Source organism: Leopardus geoffroyi, chromosome A1 (genome assembly GCF_018350155.1).
Source record: "Leopardus geoffroyi isolate Oge1 chromosome A1, O.geoffroyi_Oge1_pat1.0, whole genome shotgun sequence".
Lineage (NCBI taxonomy): Eukaryota > Metazoa > Chordata > Mammalia > Carnivora > Felidae > Leopardus > Leopardus geoffroyi.
Genome location: NC_059326.1, coordinates 163,336,961 through 163,352,858, shown reverse-complemented (window position 1 = coordinate 163,352,858; position 15,898 = coordinate 163,336,961). Strand labels below are relative to the sequence as shown.

General features: G+C 41.4%; 1 protein-coding gene across 46 annotated transcripts in view; it reads right to left on the bottom strand.

Annotated features, from left to right (window-relative positions):
- PAM (peptidylglycine alpha-amidating monooxygenase) overlaps nt 1-15,898 on the bottom strand; it is a 287,832-nt gene that overhangs the window by 270,950 nt on the left and 984 nt on the right. For 14 of the 46 annotated variants that reach the window (XM_045499840.1, XM_045500003.1, XM_045499780.1 and 11 more), the window contains exon 1: nt 15,506-15,737. The exons of 8 other annotated variants lie outside the window; for them this stretch is intronic. The gene's annotated coding sequence lies outside the window, so the exon portion shown is untranslated. Of the gene's footprint in view, nt 1-887; nt 978-15,132; nt 15,738-15,898 lie in introns of those variants that run through there. 24 more of the 46 variants (XM_045499789.1, XM_045499858.1, XM_045499907.1 and 21 more) reach the window with 9 other exon arrangements.

Here is a 15,898-nt window from a genome sequence, read left to right as displayed (position 1 = left end):
TAAATTAATGTCATTACTTGAATTTTATTGTTTTTGCAGTTTTGTTGGCATTCAATTTGTAAATTTGCTTTATTTTATAACTGTGTAAATGCTATAAACTAAGACATTTACTCCATGTTGGGATATATTTACATAACATTAGGACAAACATAATTAAGTCAAACTGGAAATAAGGATGAAAAGAGGCCTTTGTATTTCATAAGTTTGAGAATGCTGTATCTTGTAAATTGCATCATAATCCTAGTACATAAATTCTGAGAAAAACAATCGCAAACCCCTTATGCTCTATCTCACAAGCTTGGTATTAATGGGCAACAGCAGAACATAACCATCAGGATGAAAAGGATGCCAAAAGAAGGACCATTTTCACATGAATTCACCTTCAGAACAAAATACTTCACCTTTGTGAGCTTCAGTTTTCTTCTGTAAAACAGGGATAATGGTTTGCATTGCAGGGTTATAGAAAGCAGAAGTACTCCAGGTAGGTATACAACATGTAATAGTAATAATAATAGTAATAGTTAATATTTACTATACAGTTAATCGTGCTAGGCATTTTGTATGCATTTTATACACACATAACATTTTATATGCATCACTTCAAAAAATAATTACAACCACTACACCACATATAATAGGTACTAGCATATCTTTGTTTTAAAGATGATAAAGCTAAGACACTGAGAGGTTCAGTGATTTGTCCAAGGTCATGTAGCTATTAAAATGGAGACCTAAGACTTAACCAAAATATCTAAGGCCAGGAAGCTGGTTTTCTTCTCCTTTATAAAAAACTCCCTCAATAAATGGGAGCAATTATCATACTTATGTCCATAGTTTACTAGAATGAGAACACATAAACAATTCTTCTTTTAAACCTAGCCACAGACCTTCTAGTGAGCCATGGCCTCTGAGGGGGTTTCCGAGCCACTCAGGTCATAAACCTTCCCAGAATGCTATTTTCCAATTGGCATTAGTCTTCTTTCTACAAAATTTGAGACATACAATGCAACTTTATTTTTAAAAGCTTCAAAACTAGCCAACAGCAGTGTAAACATCAATTTCCTCTTCTCAGGATTCTAAAAGGTTCCTCCCCCAGTGTTTCCTCCCTTTGTATTCTCATAGTTGATAACTCTAGACTAAGTCACTAGGCATAAGTACACAGTGCTTATGGGAAGGAGCCAAAATCATTGTAACCACCAAGTTTTTTGTACAAATAAAAAAAAAAAAAATCTTGGTTAACATTGCAAAGTTGGTGTGTTTAAACTCCATACAGGGTTATACTTTAAAAACTAAAACCACTTCCTGCCATTTCCTATATTTCCCCTGCTTAGAATGTGGTACCAATGACAAAAATCTTCAATTTCATTCCTAACTGGAAAATGGGTTTATTTTCATTTTTTAGAGGCAGGTTAGGGGCACCTGGCTGCCTCAATTGGTAGAACATGAGACTCCTGATCTCTGAATCATGAGTTTGAGCCCCACAGGGTGTAGAGCTTACTTAAGGAAGGAAGGAAGGAAGGAAAGAAGGAAGGAAGGAAGGAAGGAAGGAAGGAAGGAAGGAAGGAAGGAAGGAAGGAAGGAAAGAAAGAAAGAAAGAAAGAAAGAAAGAAAGAAAGAAAGGTCATCCTAAATGATTATCAGAATTATAATTTTTAGCAATGGGAAAAAAAGGTTATTAGGAGATTTAGTTCCCAACTACCCTCACATCTTACTGCCCACCCTCCCCCCCGCCCCCCGCCCCAGAATCAAGTATACAATGTACCGAAATATAAAGGTTTTAAACTGTGACAGGGCTTAACTTCTTTGAAGAGACACTAAAATGGCTATCAATGGGGCACCTGGGTGGCTTAGTTGGTTGGGTGTCTGACTTCAGCTCAGGTCATGATCTCGCAGTTTGTGAGTTCAAGCCTCGCGTCAGGTTCTGTGCTGACAGCTCAGACCCTGGAGCCCACTTAGGATTCTATGTCTCCCTGTCTCTCTCTGTCCCTCCCCTACTTGCTTGCTCTCTCTCTCAAAAATAAATAAACATTAAAAAAAAATTTTTTTATGGGCATCTGGGTGGTTCAGTCAGACTTCTCAGGTCATGATCTCACGGCTCATGAGTTCAAGCCCTGCATTGGGTGGGCTCTGTGCTGACAGTTCAGAGCCTGGAACCTGCTTCAGATTCTGTGTCTCCTTCTCTTTCTGCCCATCCCCTGTTCATGCTCTCTTTCTCTCTCTCTCTCAAAAATAAATAAACATTAAAATTTTTTTTAATTTTTTTAATAAAATGGCCGTCAAGAATTTATAACTCCCAAAAGCTTAACCAACACCTTGTGGATTTTTTTTTTTTTTGTATAGCTACGACCTATAAATGGCTCCACTGTACAAAATACTTTTATTATATGGACATGCTAAAATATTATGTTCAAAAACTCCTTTAGGAATCAATGCCTTGAAAATAACTAAAAAAGGGGAAACAATAAGAGAGACACTTTTTTCAGAGTCTATAGAGAGTGTTTGGGAAAATGATTATTATTAAAATACAGTTAGGTATGAATCAGGGTGGGCAATATAAACAGTAGTAGTAGTTATTGCAATAGCAGTAGTGGTGAAAAGGAGCGGTAGTTCAAGTGCTCTTAAGTGCGTGACTCCGGGCTAAGTGCATTACATGAGCATCTCATCTGTTCCAGGGTGGCATAGGCCCCCAAGCCAGAATCCCTGGATTCAAATAGTGGCCACACCACTTAATATCAATGTGACGTTGGGTAAATTACGTTGACCTATGAGTGGCTGATTTTCCTTATGTGTAACTGGAGTAATAACTACCTATGGCACAAAGTTGCTGTGAGACTTAAATGTGTTAAAAATATGTGACATGTTTAGAACAATGCCTGGCATATAACCAGTATCACAAGGGCTACTGGTGAATTATTATTTTTTTAAGTTTACTTGTTTATTTTGAGAGAGTCAGAGACAGCATGAGTGGGAGAAGGGCACAGAGAGAGACAGGCAAACAGAATCCCAAGTAGGCTCAGTACTCAGGGTAAAGTCTGATTTAGCACTCAATCTCACAGCCATGAGATCATAACCTGAGCCAAAATCAAGAGTCAGATGCTTAACTGACTGAACCACCCAGGCACCCTGTGAGGAGTCATTGTTATTATTATTATTATTATTATTATTATTATTGTTATTTCATTTCAGAGATTAGGAAACTGAGGCATAGAGAAAATAAGTCATTTGTCTGAAGTCACAAACTGGTAAAAGTCAGACCTAGAGTCTGAACATAAGGCATTTTAACTCTCAAGTCCATCCTTTTGACTACCTCAAAACAAACAAAAACTGTATTTTTCAAGTATAGAGAATTTACTCAATGAGACAACCAGTATCAATGAAGTTGATGATGCTCTGGAATGACTGCCCTAGAACCTAGTGATTAAGCACCCCTTGGGTCAAGTATCTCTACTAGATGCTGAGATTACATGAAACACCAAATAGTCCCAAGTATAGCTTAAAGCTCATGTTTTCAGGAGAAAGAATATACACATTTAAAGTGGAACAATGAAAAACTGCCAAAACAAAATTGCAAAAAAAAATTAAATGACCAGAATCAAGATCTTTCCTGACTCCAGGAACAAATATACTTCTTTCAAATGTTTTCCCCACATGTCTCACTCCTCCACCCACGAAATTTTCTATCTAACATGTTCTCTCTTCAACATATTTTTGGTTGATGTTATCGCTTCAGTCACTGTTTTGACCCTCTGGTGTTTATGTTTAGAAAGTAAAATATACGTCAAAAACTTCGCTTAAGAACAAGGAAAAATCAAATTTTGCAGATAGTGAAGACTAAGGTAGCAATAAATTTAATCTCCTGTGATGATTTTATCCTTCTCATATGATTTTTCATTTTTTTTTTAGTTTCAGAAAGAAGATGTTCTAGTAGATTCGGAAAATAACGATCAAAACATTTTTTTCTCCTGATGACATCTACTTGATTGCATACCAAGAGGAAATTTATTTCTACAGTAACAGTGAAATCTGAAATTCACTGCTTGCCTTTTTCTTTAAAAAATGTTTACAAAAAAGTATAAGCAGAAATAATCCATGGCTGTTTTTCCTTTAGCAAAAATCTCAATATAGCAATAACAGTGAAACATTAATTAAAGTGCAACAATTAAAACCTTTCTCTATCACATAATTATTTGGAATATAAGAGCTATGCTAAAAAAGTTCTGATTGACCAAAACTAGCCACTTTTGTGGTAAAGGTCAAGTATTCAATTTCTATTCACTAAATCTGAATGGCTTCCTACCATAGGCTTCTCAGATGTGATCTACGTGCTAGACTATTAGAAAATAAAAAATGGTCAGACTTTTAAACAGGTCGGCCAGGTACACAGGAAAATACCACCACACCAGCTGCAGGTACCTTTCCTCACGGCCCCTGTAACAAAGGCTGTCCTGAACACTAGAAGAAGAGGCCGTCTGAAGAGTAACACGAAAAATGGAACACCTTAATGCCAAATATGATAAAAACTCTTGCAAGAGAAGCACTTAAGTATTCTCCAACATCAACAGATAGAATCGTATTAAACTCTTCCCTGCAGTATCATAAATAAATAAATAAATAAATAAATAAATAAATAAATGCAAACAAAAAAGAAACTGATGATAAAAACAAATATATGAGATTTTTAAGCCTAAGAGAAGAGTGAGTTTTTAATCAACCGAGGCTGAGCCATCTAATAACATAAAAACCACAGATCCTTCCAGACGTTTAGTGGAGAGTGGTTAGTCTGTGTCACAGGACCACATGTGGCCTTCCAGAGAGTCAAAGGAAGCATGCTTAGGCCAAAGAAGCAATTGAAGCAATAAAACTTTTCACACACAAGAGTCTACATAAAGATTATATGAATAAGTGGAAGAATTACATATTTGTTTCCATTCACATCAGTACAATATCTGAATGTACTATTAAAAGAAAAGTATGGTTGTCCCTCTCTATTCTAATTTACACCAACTGGAAATTAACAGGACTTGCAGAATTCTTAAATAAGTATACACATACGTTCAGAATTTCACATGGAACTTTGACCAGGTATTTCATTTATTTTGCCCTATGTCATACAGAAGATTAGCTCTTACATGCCTAACCCATCACCTCTATCAATCATTCTAATACTACACAACTAATTCATGATATTCGTGATTACCATTTCTTAACGTGTATTGAATCATGCAGATGTGAGGTGAATCACATCCCCTAAAAAAGATGTTAAAGTCTTATTCCAGTATCTGTGAATGTCATCTATTTGGAAATAGGATCTTTGCAAGTGATCAAGTTAAGATGAGGACATTAGGGTGGGCTGTAATCCAATGACTGTGTCCTTATACAAAGGGGAAACTTGGACACAGTGACACAGAGGAATGGTGATGTGAAGACACCAAGAGAATTGCATCTGCAGGCAAAGGAATGCCAGGGGCTCCTGGAAACTAAGAGAGAGGAATGGAAGAGATGCCCCCTCACAGCCCTCAGAGGGAACCCACCCTGACCATACACTAAGCTCAGAGCCTCCAGAACCATGAGACAATGTGCTTCTGTTGTGCTAAGCCACCCAGTTTCTGGTGTTTTGTTATAGCAGCCCCAGGAAACTATTACACAGGACATGGACTTACATGTCCCAAGCTTGCGTAGTGAGGCTAGAAGCTCAAGAAGCCTCAAAGAATTCCGGCAGCACACGATATTCCACACTAGGAACTGGTGTGAAAACTGGCAATTTAGATGAGCAAATGAAATATGCCCATCTACAGTATTTATTTTTTTTTATTTTTTTTTAACGTTTTATTTATTTTTGAGACAGAGAGAGACAGAGCATGAACGGGGGAGGGGCAGAGAGAGAGGGAGACACAGAATCAGAAGCAGGCTGCAGGCTCTGAGCCATCAGCCCAGAGCCCAACACGGGGCTCGAACTCACAGACTGCGAGATCGTGACCTGAGCTGAAGTCAGCCGCTTAACCGACTGAGCCACCCAGGCGCCCCCCATCTACAGTATTCAAAATAATGACTTACGTTTGTTTAAAACATGTTTCCTGTGTTTTACTTCATTTACTTCTCACAACCACACTGTGAATGAAATAGGGGAGGATTATCATCTTCATCTTACTGACAAGGAACCTGAACCTCAAAGGGTTGAATGCGTTGGCCAAAGTCGCATATGCATATGGCAGAGCTGGTATTGGTGCCCAGTCTTTTCTAGGAAGAATAGAATCATAAATATTTTAACTTGAAACAACAGTAGCACTTTAAAGTAGTGCCTCTTCCAATGACTCAAGGAACAAAGGAAAAAAATAGTATTCTACAGACTGACTAGGCTGAGGTGCTCAGTGATCCAAATAAAATGGGGTAATTCAGAAGAAACTGGTAGAAAAAGTAACTGGTAACTTATGAACCTGGCCTTGAAGGAAGAGCTGGAAACAGACTAACAAAAAGGAAAGAGGCACCATAGTGAATAAATGTAACATCAAGGAGAAAGATAACAAATTATGTGTAAGGCCAAAACAAACATCGGGCCCTTCAAATGACTAAATGGAAAAGTCCAGAGAAGGCTATAATGGAAAATGGGGTTAAAATTTTAAAAAAGGGGTCCTTCCAGGGGCACCTGGGTGGCTCAGTCGGTTGAGCGTCCGACTTCGGCTCAGGTCATGATCTCGCGGTCTGTGAGTTCGAGCCCCGCGTCAGGCTCTGGGCTGATGGCTCAGAGCCTGGAGCCTGCTTCCGATTCTGTGTCTCCCTCTCTCTCTGCCCCTCCCCCGTTCATGCTCTGTCTCTCTCTGTCTCAAAAATAAATAAATGTTAAAAAAAAAAAATTTAAAAAAAAAAAGGGGGAGTCCTTCCATTGAGCCGATCAAAGGGTTATCATTGACATGATGGACAAGCAGTTACCAATGCCCGACTTTCAGCGGGCGTGTGATGTGATGAAGGAAACTGTCCCAGTAGCAGTGTTAACAACAGTTTAATGGCAGAGCAAAGTGGGATTGTGACTGGTACAGTGTATGGCTTTGAAAGAGTGGTCATGACTATACAGAGTATAATGAATCTCTCTAGATGCTCCAAGTTTCAGCTTCGAGCAAGACATCCTTGACAGCTTACATATTTCTAGACAAACTGGCCTTCTTGGTTTTTTTTGAGGGTGTGGGGGGGTTCTTGTTTCAGCCTCAAGACCTTGTACTAGCTGCTCCCTCTGCTTGGTAGAGGATTTTTGCATGGTTAGCTCCCCCACTTTATTTGGGCCTTTGTTTAAAAGACCCACCTCTTCAGAAAGATCGTTCTTGACTACTCTATACAAGAAGACTCTCCCCTTGTCATTCTCCATTCCCTTACATGGCTTCATTTTTCTTTATAAGACTTGTTATTACCTCAAATTATATTTATTTTTAAATTATTGATTAGCCATTACTCTCGTCAGTACATAAACTCCACAAGTACAGGGATCTTGCTTGTCTTATTCACAGCTGTATCTCCAGAGCCTGGCACAAATCTTGGCATAAAGCAGGGACTCATAAATATTTGCTGACTGAATAAAAGAATCTTATTCCCAAATACGGCTGATGTTATCCTCTAAAACGCTTTTTAATCCATCTTCACTACCACTCCACAGCATACAAACAGGTGTAATGCACATGGTCATTTCTACTTGGAATGCAGCAGCCATCCATCTCCTCCCCATGAACAACCACCTTCACAGGGCCTTTGCACAAACTTCTGTCTGCTGTCAGGACCATTCTTCTCCCCACCCTCTCTCAAATTCTCCACCTCATTTTTCAGATATTAATCAAGTGTTACTTACTCGGGTTCCTGTTACACCAGCCCATAACACCGTATTGTTCTATTCAGAGCATTTAACTCTGTACATTTATGTAATTTTAGTTTCTGTGGGTATTTTTAAATTAATGATTGTCTTCATCTTGGACTCTTCACTCCATGACAGCACAGATCATGAATAATTTGCTCCCTATCGAATCTCTAGGGTCAAGAACAGTGCCTAGTACATGACTGGCACCAAATAAATATTTGTTGAATAAGTGAAAGAAGGCACCTTGGTAGGAACCAAAGAGCTAGAAGCCAGTATCAAATACACATATAAAAACTTTCCACAAATACTGAAGAAGAGCTGAAGACAAAGATACTAGTGAAAATGTACAATATGATAACAAGCGGGCACTAAAACAGGAGGAACAAGGGGAAGCCGAGGGCAATACAAACTTTGAAACAACACTGACTACAGACTGGAAAAGAATGGGACGAAGGGAGTTTGTTACATTAAGAACTAGACAGGGGCGCCTGGGTGGCACAGTCGGTTAAGCGTCCGACTTCAGCCAGGTCACGATCTCGCGGTCCGTGAGATCGAGCCCCGCGTGGGGCTCTGGGCTGATGGCTCAGAGCCTGGAGCCTGTTTCCGATTCTGTGTCTCCCTCTCTCTCTGCCCCTCCCCCGTTCATGCTCTGTCTCTCTCTGTCCCAAAAATAAATAAATGTTGAAAAAAAAATTAAAAAAAAAAAAAAAAAAAAAGAAAGAACTAGACAAGAACCAGTCCAAACAATTTGCTAAAACTACATAGTTATGACTTAGGTAATGACAGTAACTAGGTGAAAGGTTACATCTACATATCCTATTAAGGACTCCTTGACTCATCAGTCTCTCTGGAAACAATTGTCTCTGCAAAGAAACTATTCAAACTTTCCTTCTTGGCATTTGCTCTTATAAAAATTCTCAAAAAAGTCCTCAGTCCCCGGAAAATGTTTTAAAGACATTTCACTGTGGTCAATTAGGCATAGAGCAATAGCTAAGTGAGGCAAGGTCCATGGAGGAAATGGCATATAATAGAAAGAACCCACTTTGCTACTGATTAAAGCCACTCATGTATGACTTGAGGAAATGTACACACTGAAAATTTTTTAACACCACAGGAAATCAGGGGTTAAAGGACAAAGCCTGATTTGTAACCCTCAACTGTTGTTGTTTTTATCACCTAATGCTGAATCCATGTAATTCTAAATTCTGAGGGAAAAGGAAGAACTTACTGGTTTTTCTTTATTTCAGGCTTCTTTTAAAGTAAGAGGTAACGTGGACGTGAATGAAAAGCAACCTAGTACCATCTCCTTTCATTTGAGCCCATCAGTGACTCATGCAATAAACAGCCAAGTCTCCTGGGTTTATTTCTGAGAAGGGCACAACAGTTTCAACCACATACTCCAGTTTTACTGGAGCCAGTTCTCCAAAGATGATTTACCACACCCTGCCTGCGAAAGGACGGCATGAAACTGCTGAGAATTCTGATCTTCAGAAATACAACAGACAATGATTACTTCCAATTTCATGCTGTTGATATGAAGAGAAAGGAGACACAAGGAAATGCAAGCCTGAAGTGTGCTAACAAAACTGTGGCAAACAAAACAGAAAGGGAAAAACGAAAGCATGCTAAAAAACTGACGGTGTGAGATTTAGGCTGGGAGGGGCAGGAAGAATACAGGGAAGATCACAAACCTTTTCCACCCCTCCAGAATTAAGATTTCAAAATTCACATACACACAAAAAGACATGGAGCAAAGTAACACAAAATGGAGTAAAAGCTCACTAATTGAGAAATTTACGCAGGGGACTCTACATTGGTACAAACCCTAACAACAGCACATGATCCAGCTCTCCCCAAATGTATTAAAACCTGAAGAGTATCTGTGAAAATAAGGGTTTGTCTATGCATTTAGCAGGGTAAACAAGAGCTATATGAGTAGCCTACACAAATTTTCTTTAAATAACACAGAAGCCCTCCAGTTATATGCAAACAATCATCCCATCATCTTGCGACTTCAAAATTAACCTGTCTCTTTTATAAAAGTCTTCTGTGAAAGAGTTCTAAAAGACAGCCATAGCGTACTCTGGGTTATGCATGTAAGAACTTGTGAACAATAAATGCAATTTTTAAAATATTCTAAAACTCAAATTTTTAAAACTTTGAATTTGTCTTCACGTACGAACCATTTTATTACACTAGAAATAGGTACAAGCAAATTTCTTCTGCCACACGTAAATGAAATTCCCCAAATCTGAAATTTTTTATAGGGCATTTCTAGCCAGGGAAATAGCAGGTGGGTAATATGATTCTTCCCTAAGGGCTTCCGCCTTCATTTTTTTTTAAATTTCAACCACTGTCCTTTGTTTTGCTTATGCTGTACCTACATGACTGCAGTCAATTTCAGTCAATGCAGGTAAAAAACCGTCCTCTGAGGCTGCCACTGCTGTTGCCTGGGCCTACAGAATGACAGAAAGAATGATAGAAATAATGTTGTGCTTCTCCTTCCTGGGACTTGTGGTCCATGACCTCCTCAAAATGAACTGCCCTCCTGCCACCCCCCCACCCCCGACAGAGAGGGGATCTGCTGTTTTTATCGTTTCCTGGCATTTTCTCCCACCCACGCGGTGTCACTGAAAGTTGTGCTGTAAAGTACTACTTTTTTTTTTCTCCTGTTTGAATCTAGTTTGCTCTGTCCTCCAGGCTGCCCCTTTAAACTCCCTGAATGAGAGCCACTGGGAATCTTGTTCCTTTCCTCCATCCTCTATATGAATTCAGATGGCACAGCTGGAGGGCAGAAGGAGCAGCCTGGGTGCTGGTGGACTGGCAGTGTTCCAGAACCTCCTTGTGAATGCGCACCTCTTATCCTTTCACAGTAAACATGCCTAGTAGATGAAACTGAAGACAGTGTGCAGAAGTTCAAGCTCCTTTGGGCACAGATCCTATCTCCACATGATACTGAGGAATGCCATATACATGGAGAATTTCTGTTGCCACATGGCCCTCGTCTGTCCAGTCTCCAAACTGACACTTTAGGTAATTTTCTGCTTTTATTTTCCCAAGAGGCCTGAACCAAATACTGCATTGATTATCCAAACTGAAATATTTCCTTTGTATAAATGAACTCCTATGAGCCTAACATGAAAACAAGTTATCATTTTTAGGCTGTTCAAATCAACAACTCATCTCAACTCACCCAAGAACACACAAAAAAAATCTGAAGCTTTAAACCAGCAATCCCTGGTAGAACTTCCTGCAGTGATGGAAATGTTCTGTATCTGCTCTTCCCACAACAGTAGCCACTAGCCACATGTGCCTATTAAACACTTAAAATGTGGCCAGTGTGATGGAAGAATTAACATTTTTTTTAATTAACTAAAATTTAAATTTCAACAATGTAGCTAGTGGCTTTAAAGAACTGTAAAGGATCTTAGATTTTACCCAATTGGCAAGCTAACAAATAAGCATGCCACAGCTTTATAGACGCTGGGAGAAGACAGGAGATTGCTAAGTATGAGACAAAGGACTACACTACTCACGGAAACAGCAATAGCAAGGGTATTAATACAGTTGTGCCAGCTCTTTGAAACCCAGTTCCCACAGTATGATGCAAACAGGGCAAGTGATACCTAATGATTGCATTGCAGAAGGGGGACCCTGAGCTTAGAGTACCCAAATCTCTTACACTAGACAGTCAGCTCTTCTTAAAAATCCAGGGCCTCTGGGACGCCTGGGTGGCTCAGTTGGTTAAGTGTCCGACTTTGGCTCAGGACATGATCTCACAATATGTGAGTTTGAGCCCCGCATTGGGCTCTGTGCTGACAGCTCAGAGCCTGGAGTCTGCTTCAGATTCTGTGTCTCCTTCTCTCTCTGCCCCTCCTCTGCTCATGCTTTGTCTCTCTCTCTCTCTCTCTCTCAAAAATAAACACTAAAAACAATTTTTTTAAAAACAACAACAACAACCAGGGCACCTGGCCATACAAGGCCTGCATCCCAACCTGACAACACTTGGCTGGAGTTGAGTATCACTGTTTCTTTTGAACAAAGCCTGGGTTCTGCAGGTGCCACACCTCTCCTTCCCACTCTCATTCATTTATTCTTTTACATTATCTACCTGACTTCCATTCTAACGCATCATGCTCTATTTGTTCCCCTTGGTCTGGGACATTCCTCAATCCCCAACTTCTGCAGTTGCTAATTATCATTAATTCTTCAGGTTTTAGTGTATTCACAGTAAGCTTTCCCTACCCACCACCAGCCCCAGGTACAATGAGGTGATGCATTGGAGGACACTATCGCACCCAGGCCCCCACCATCCCATCTCCTGTGGTTCTCTGCATTACCCCTATCATGGCACGAATCACATGAGATTATAATTTTCTGTTTACAAGTCCAGATCCCTCCCCAGACTCTTAAGGTCATAAAAGAGTGACTATGACTATCTTCTACACCACTGTATGCCAGTGCCTAGGAAAAAGTCCAACACACAGTAGGAGCTCAATAAACATTGCTGACTAAATAAACAAACATTAGCTGAAGAATGACCAATTCAAAATATTGGGGAGGGGGGTGACGTATAGTTTTGTTTTTGCTTTTATTTTTTAAATGCTAAATAACAATTTAATTTTATTTATTTTTAAATTTTGAAACATCATCCCCTGCCCCAAGAAACTAAAATAACTACTTTAGTAGAGAAGTAGGTTTTGTACTAAATAAAGGCAATGTGCTAAGCGCATTTCATCCTAATAACAGTCCTTTGAGCTAGGTACTTCCATTATCCCCATTTTGGAGATGAGGAAACTGAGGACTTGGGAGGTTAAGTAACTTACCCATTATTACATGACTACTAAATGGCAGGGCAGGATTCAAACCCAGGCCCACCAGAACCCAAATCCAAAAGTTTTAACCATATACAATTTACAAACATGAGATTTTTAATATACCCTAGATGATAAAAGACCACCCAGGGTTAAGAAAGGAAGGAAGAAAGAAAGAAAGCCACAGAACTATTACTCAGGCAATATGAATTATAGATCTACTCTTGCCGCCACTAACTAGCTGTCCAACCCTGGGTAAAATGAAGGTCTTATTCTCTACATAAGTACAGTAAATGACAGGAGATAAAGATGACCAAAACTCCACCAAGGAGACTTGAGAGAACATAATACCAACAACTTTATTCAGAGACTTTTTTTGTAAAGCTATGTGTGTGTAGTTTTAACAATTAGCTTTTACTAGTTAAAGGAGTTAAAAGGGGAAAATAAAGTTCTTACATAAGAAGCTTCCTGGCTGAAGACTCATGACTATTTACCAAACCGCACAGTTTCCAGAGCAGTGACAGGATCTTTAATCTCAACTCAAAATGATAAAAAAAAAAAAAAAAAAAAAAAAAAAAAAAAAAAGGTGCTAAGCAAAAAGGCCAAGTGTAAAGTTAACTTCATCTCCCTCAGGATGCCCTTCAAGGTGGCTTGCCTCACTGACAAGAACCAGAGATGTCACTAATGTTGCACCAAATACAACACAGCCTGGTCAATCTTTTCCAGATGGAATTCTTGCCCATCCTTTGTGCCAAGCTAAATTCTTTTAAAATAGGAAAAACAAAAACAAAACAAACAAACAAAATAACACAACCTCTTACTGAGAATCTTGTAACTGTTTCAGTCAAATTTCCAGAGTCAATCCAGGGCCCATAGGCCTTTAAGTGTTCAAGTTTCAATTTATTAAAAATATTACATTCGATCTCTGTACTTTTTCTAGCCATTATAATTTCCTTTCTCGAAGAGCTGAGAAAAAAACACATATGGGCACCATAAATTGACTTGACTAAAGAGAGCTGAATTAGAATTGAACTTTCTATAGCTTTTAACATTTGATTACCATATCATATATGCATGGATACTTTTTCTGAGTTTTCATTCTAAAAATACAGAATTTATTTTATTACAAAGAATGCCTCCCATTTGGTGAAATAACATTTGAAATTTCACTTCAGAAAACTCTGGCTTAAACTTTTTATTTCAACCTATTAAGTAGATTCACCAAATTAATTATCTTAAAGGGCCTTCAATAATGTATTCTTGATATCATTCTACTTGCTGTATGTAACATTAGGATATATTCGATGTTCATATAAAAATAGGAAGTAAAAATATTATTCTCTAATTTAGACTGGAAGCCTCTTTAGGACAAGGAATATATTGTATATTTGTCTTTTTAAGCACCTATCACCATGTATATTGTACAATACAGGAACTTAGGAAATGTCTACAAAATCAGGAATTCATGGATGGTGGGACTCAGACATTTAATATCAAGTCTAAAGTTGACTTTCTTAGGCCATTTACTTGCTTTCTTCATACAGTAATTAAAATGGTGCTAACCATGCTTCTTGTGCCTATGATTTTAAACTGAAAAGTTGCCAACGATAGAGTATCTATCGTTTCTTTGAGCTAAATGTCTAAACTTACGTACTAAAATAAAGGTCTACTTCCTGAATTTTTAGCAAATTTAAATTTCAGTACAGATGGAAAAGAGATTGCAAAGGTTGGCAAACATCGGAAGCACACACAATTCTCGTTTACAAAGAACGAAGCCAGTAACGATCTTCCGCTGTTTGAATTCCTGTGGCCATAGAAATATATGTAAGGTCCCTAGCTTGGTACTTCGGGTTCGGTGGGGAAGAAAGGATTTCAACCCTGAACACTCCTGACCCGATCCGGAAACACGAGCCTTTTTATCCCAGAAGAGCTACACGCCCAACCACCTAGAGACATAATTACATCTCAGCAGAAGCACCTGAACTCCGATGATTAGAACACAGGACCTGCCATCCAGCAGCTTCCCGAGAGACGGGCGACAAGGCTCGAAGTCGAGGAACACCCCTAAGTCATCCCACTGGATCTTCACAACGACCCTCCGCGGTGGGCAGAGCGGACGCACGTTTCGCAGACACCAACCCAGTGCCCAGGGGTTGAGTCCCAAGGCCACGCAAACAGGAGGATGACCGAGACCCGACTGAAATCCCGACTGAGCGCCAAGTGGCGGCTATTTCCATCCTGCCTCTGCGATCACCCTTGGCGGGCGCACTAGTCTGGCCGACAGAACGGCGGGAAGGAGGGCAGAGCTGGGCAAGGACGCGACGGGAGAGAGCGAATTTCCACCGCTTCCCGGCACTTCCCCGCCGGTTCTCGAGCCCCCCAGGTCGCTCCCCAGCTCCAGCCCCTCTCCCCGCGCGGCGGACCCCGCTTCCCCCCAAACTAGTCTCAGGGGCAAGCCGGGCACCAGGGAGGCTTTCTCACCGGCACCGAGAGTTCCCGAAGTTGGGGGCAGAAAGAACGAATTAATGCGTACGAATTAATGGGTCCAAGAAGTGCGAAGGTGAGAGAGCCAGGAGGGGGTGACCCCTCTCGAAGCGGCCGAGGCGGCGGGGCGGGGCGGCCAGGGAGAGACCAGGGGAGCGCGAGGAAGGCTCAGTCCCGGCGACCCTCCCCGGCCGAGGCGCTGGCTTCCCCGGGACCCGCAGCCCAGGAGGAAATCAACAACCGCGTCGGGCGCCGAGGGGGCAGTGTCGGCGCCCCGGCCCCAGCATCTGCCTAACTTCCGAGCCCCCTCGGCGCTCCCACCCCAGCCTCGCCCGGCCCGCCCCACGGCGGCGGCGGCGGCGGCACCAACCTGCGCGGCCGCGGGCACAGTCCGGGACGGAAGCCAGAGCCTGCCGGCGGCGAAGCGACGGGCGCGGCGGGCGGAGTTAGTTGGGAGGCTCCGGCTCCCTGGGCGGGGACAGCCTAAGCACGCGGCGGCCGCGGTGGCGGGGGCTCCTTCCTCCTGGCGCGCGCGGGGCCCAGCCCGGTCCGCCGCTCGCCCTCCCCTCCCGGGGACAGCTCGCAGTCCCTCCCCCGGGGCGGCTCCGCGGTTCCCGGCCGCCCCCGGGCCCGCCTGCGCTCCGCCCCTGCCCCCTCGGGCGGGGGGCCGCGGGGGTTGGGAACGAGGTCCCCGCAGAGTCACCTCCTGGTCGCGCGCAGCTTGCCGGGGTTTCCCTGCGGGGATCGCTCGTCCTGGGTGTTT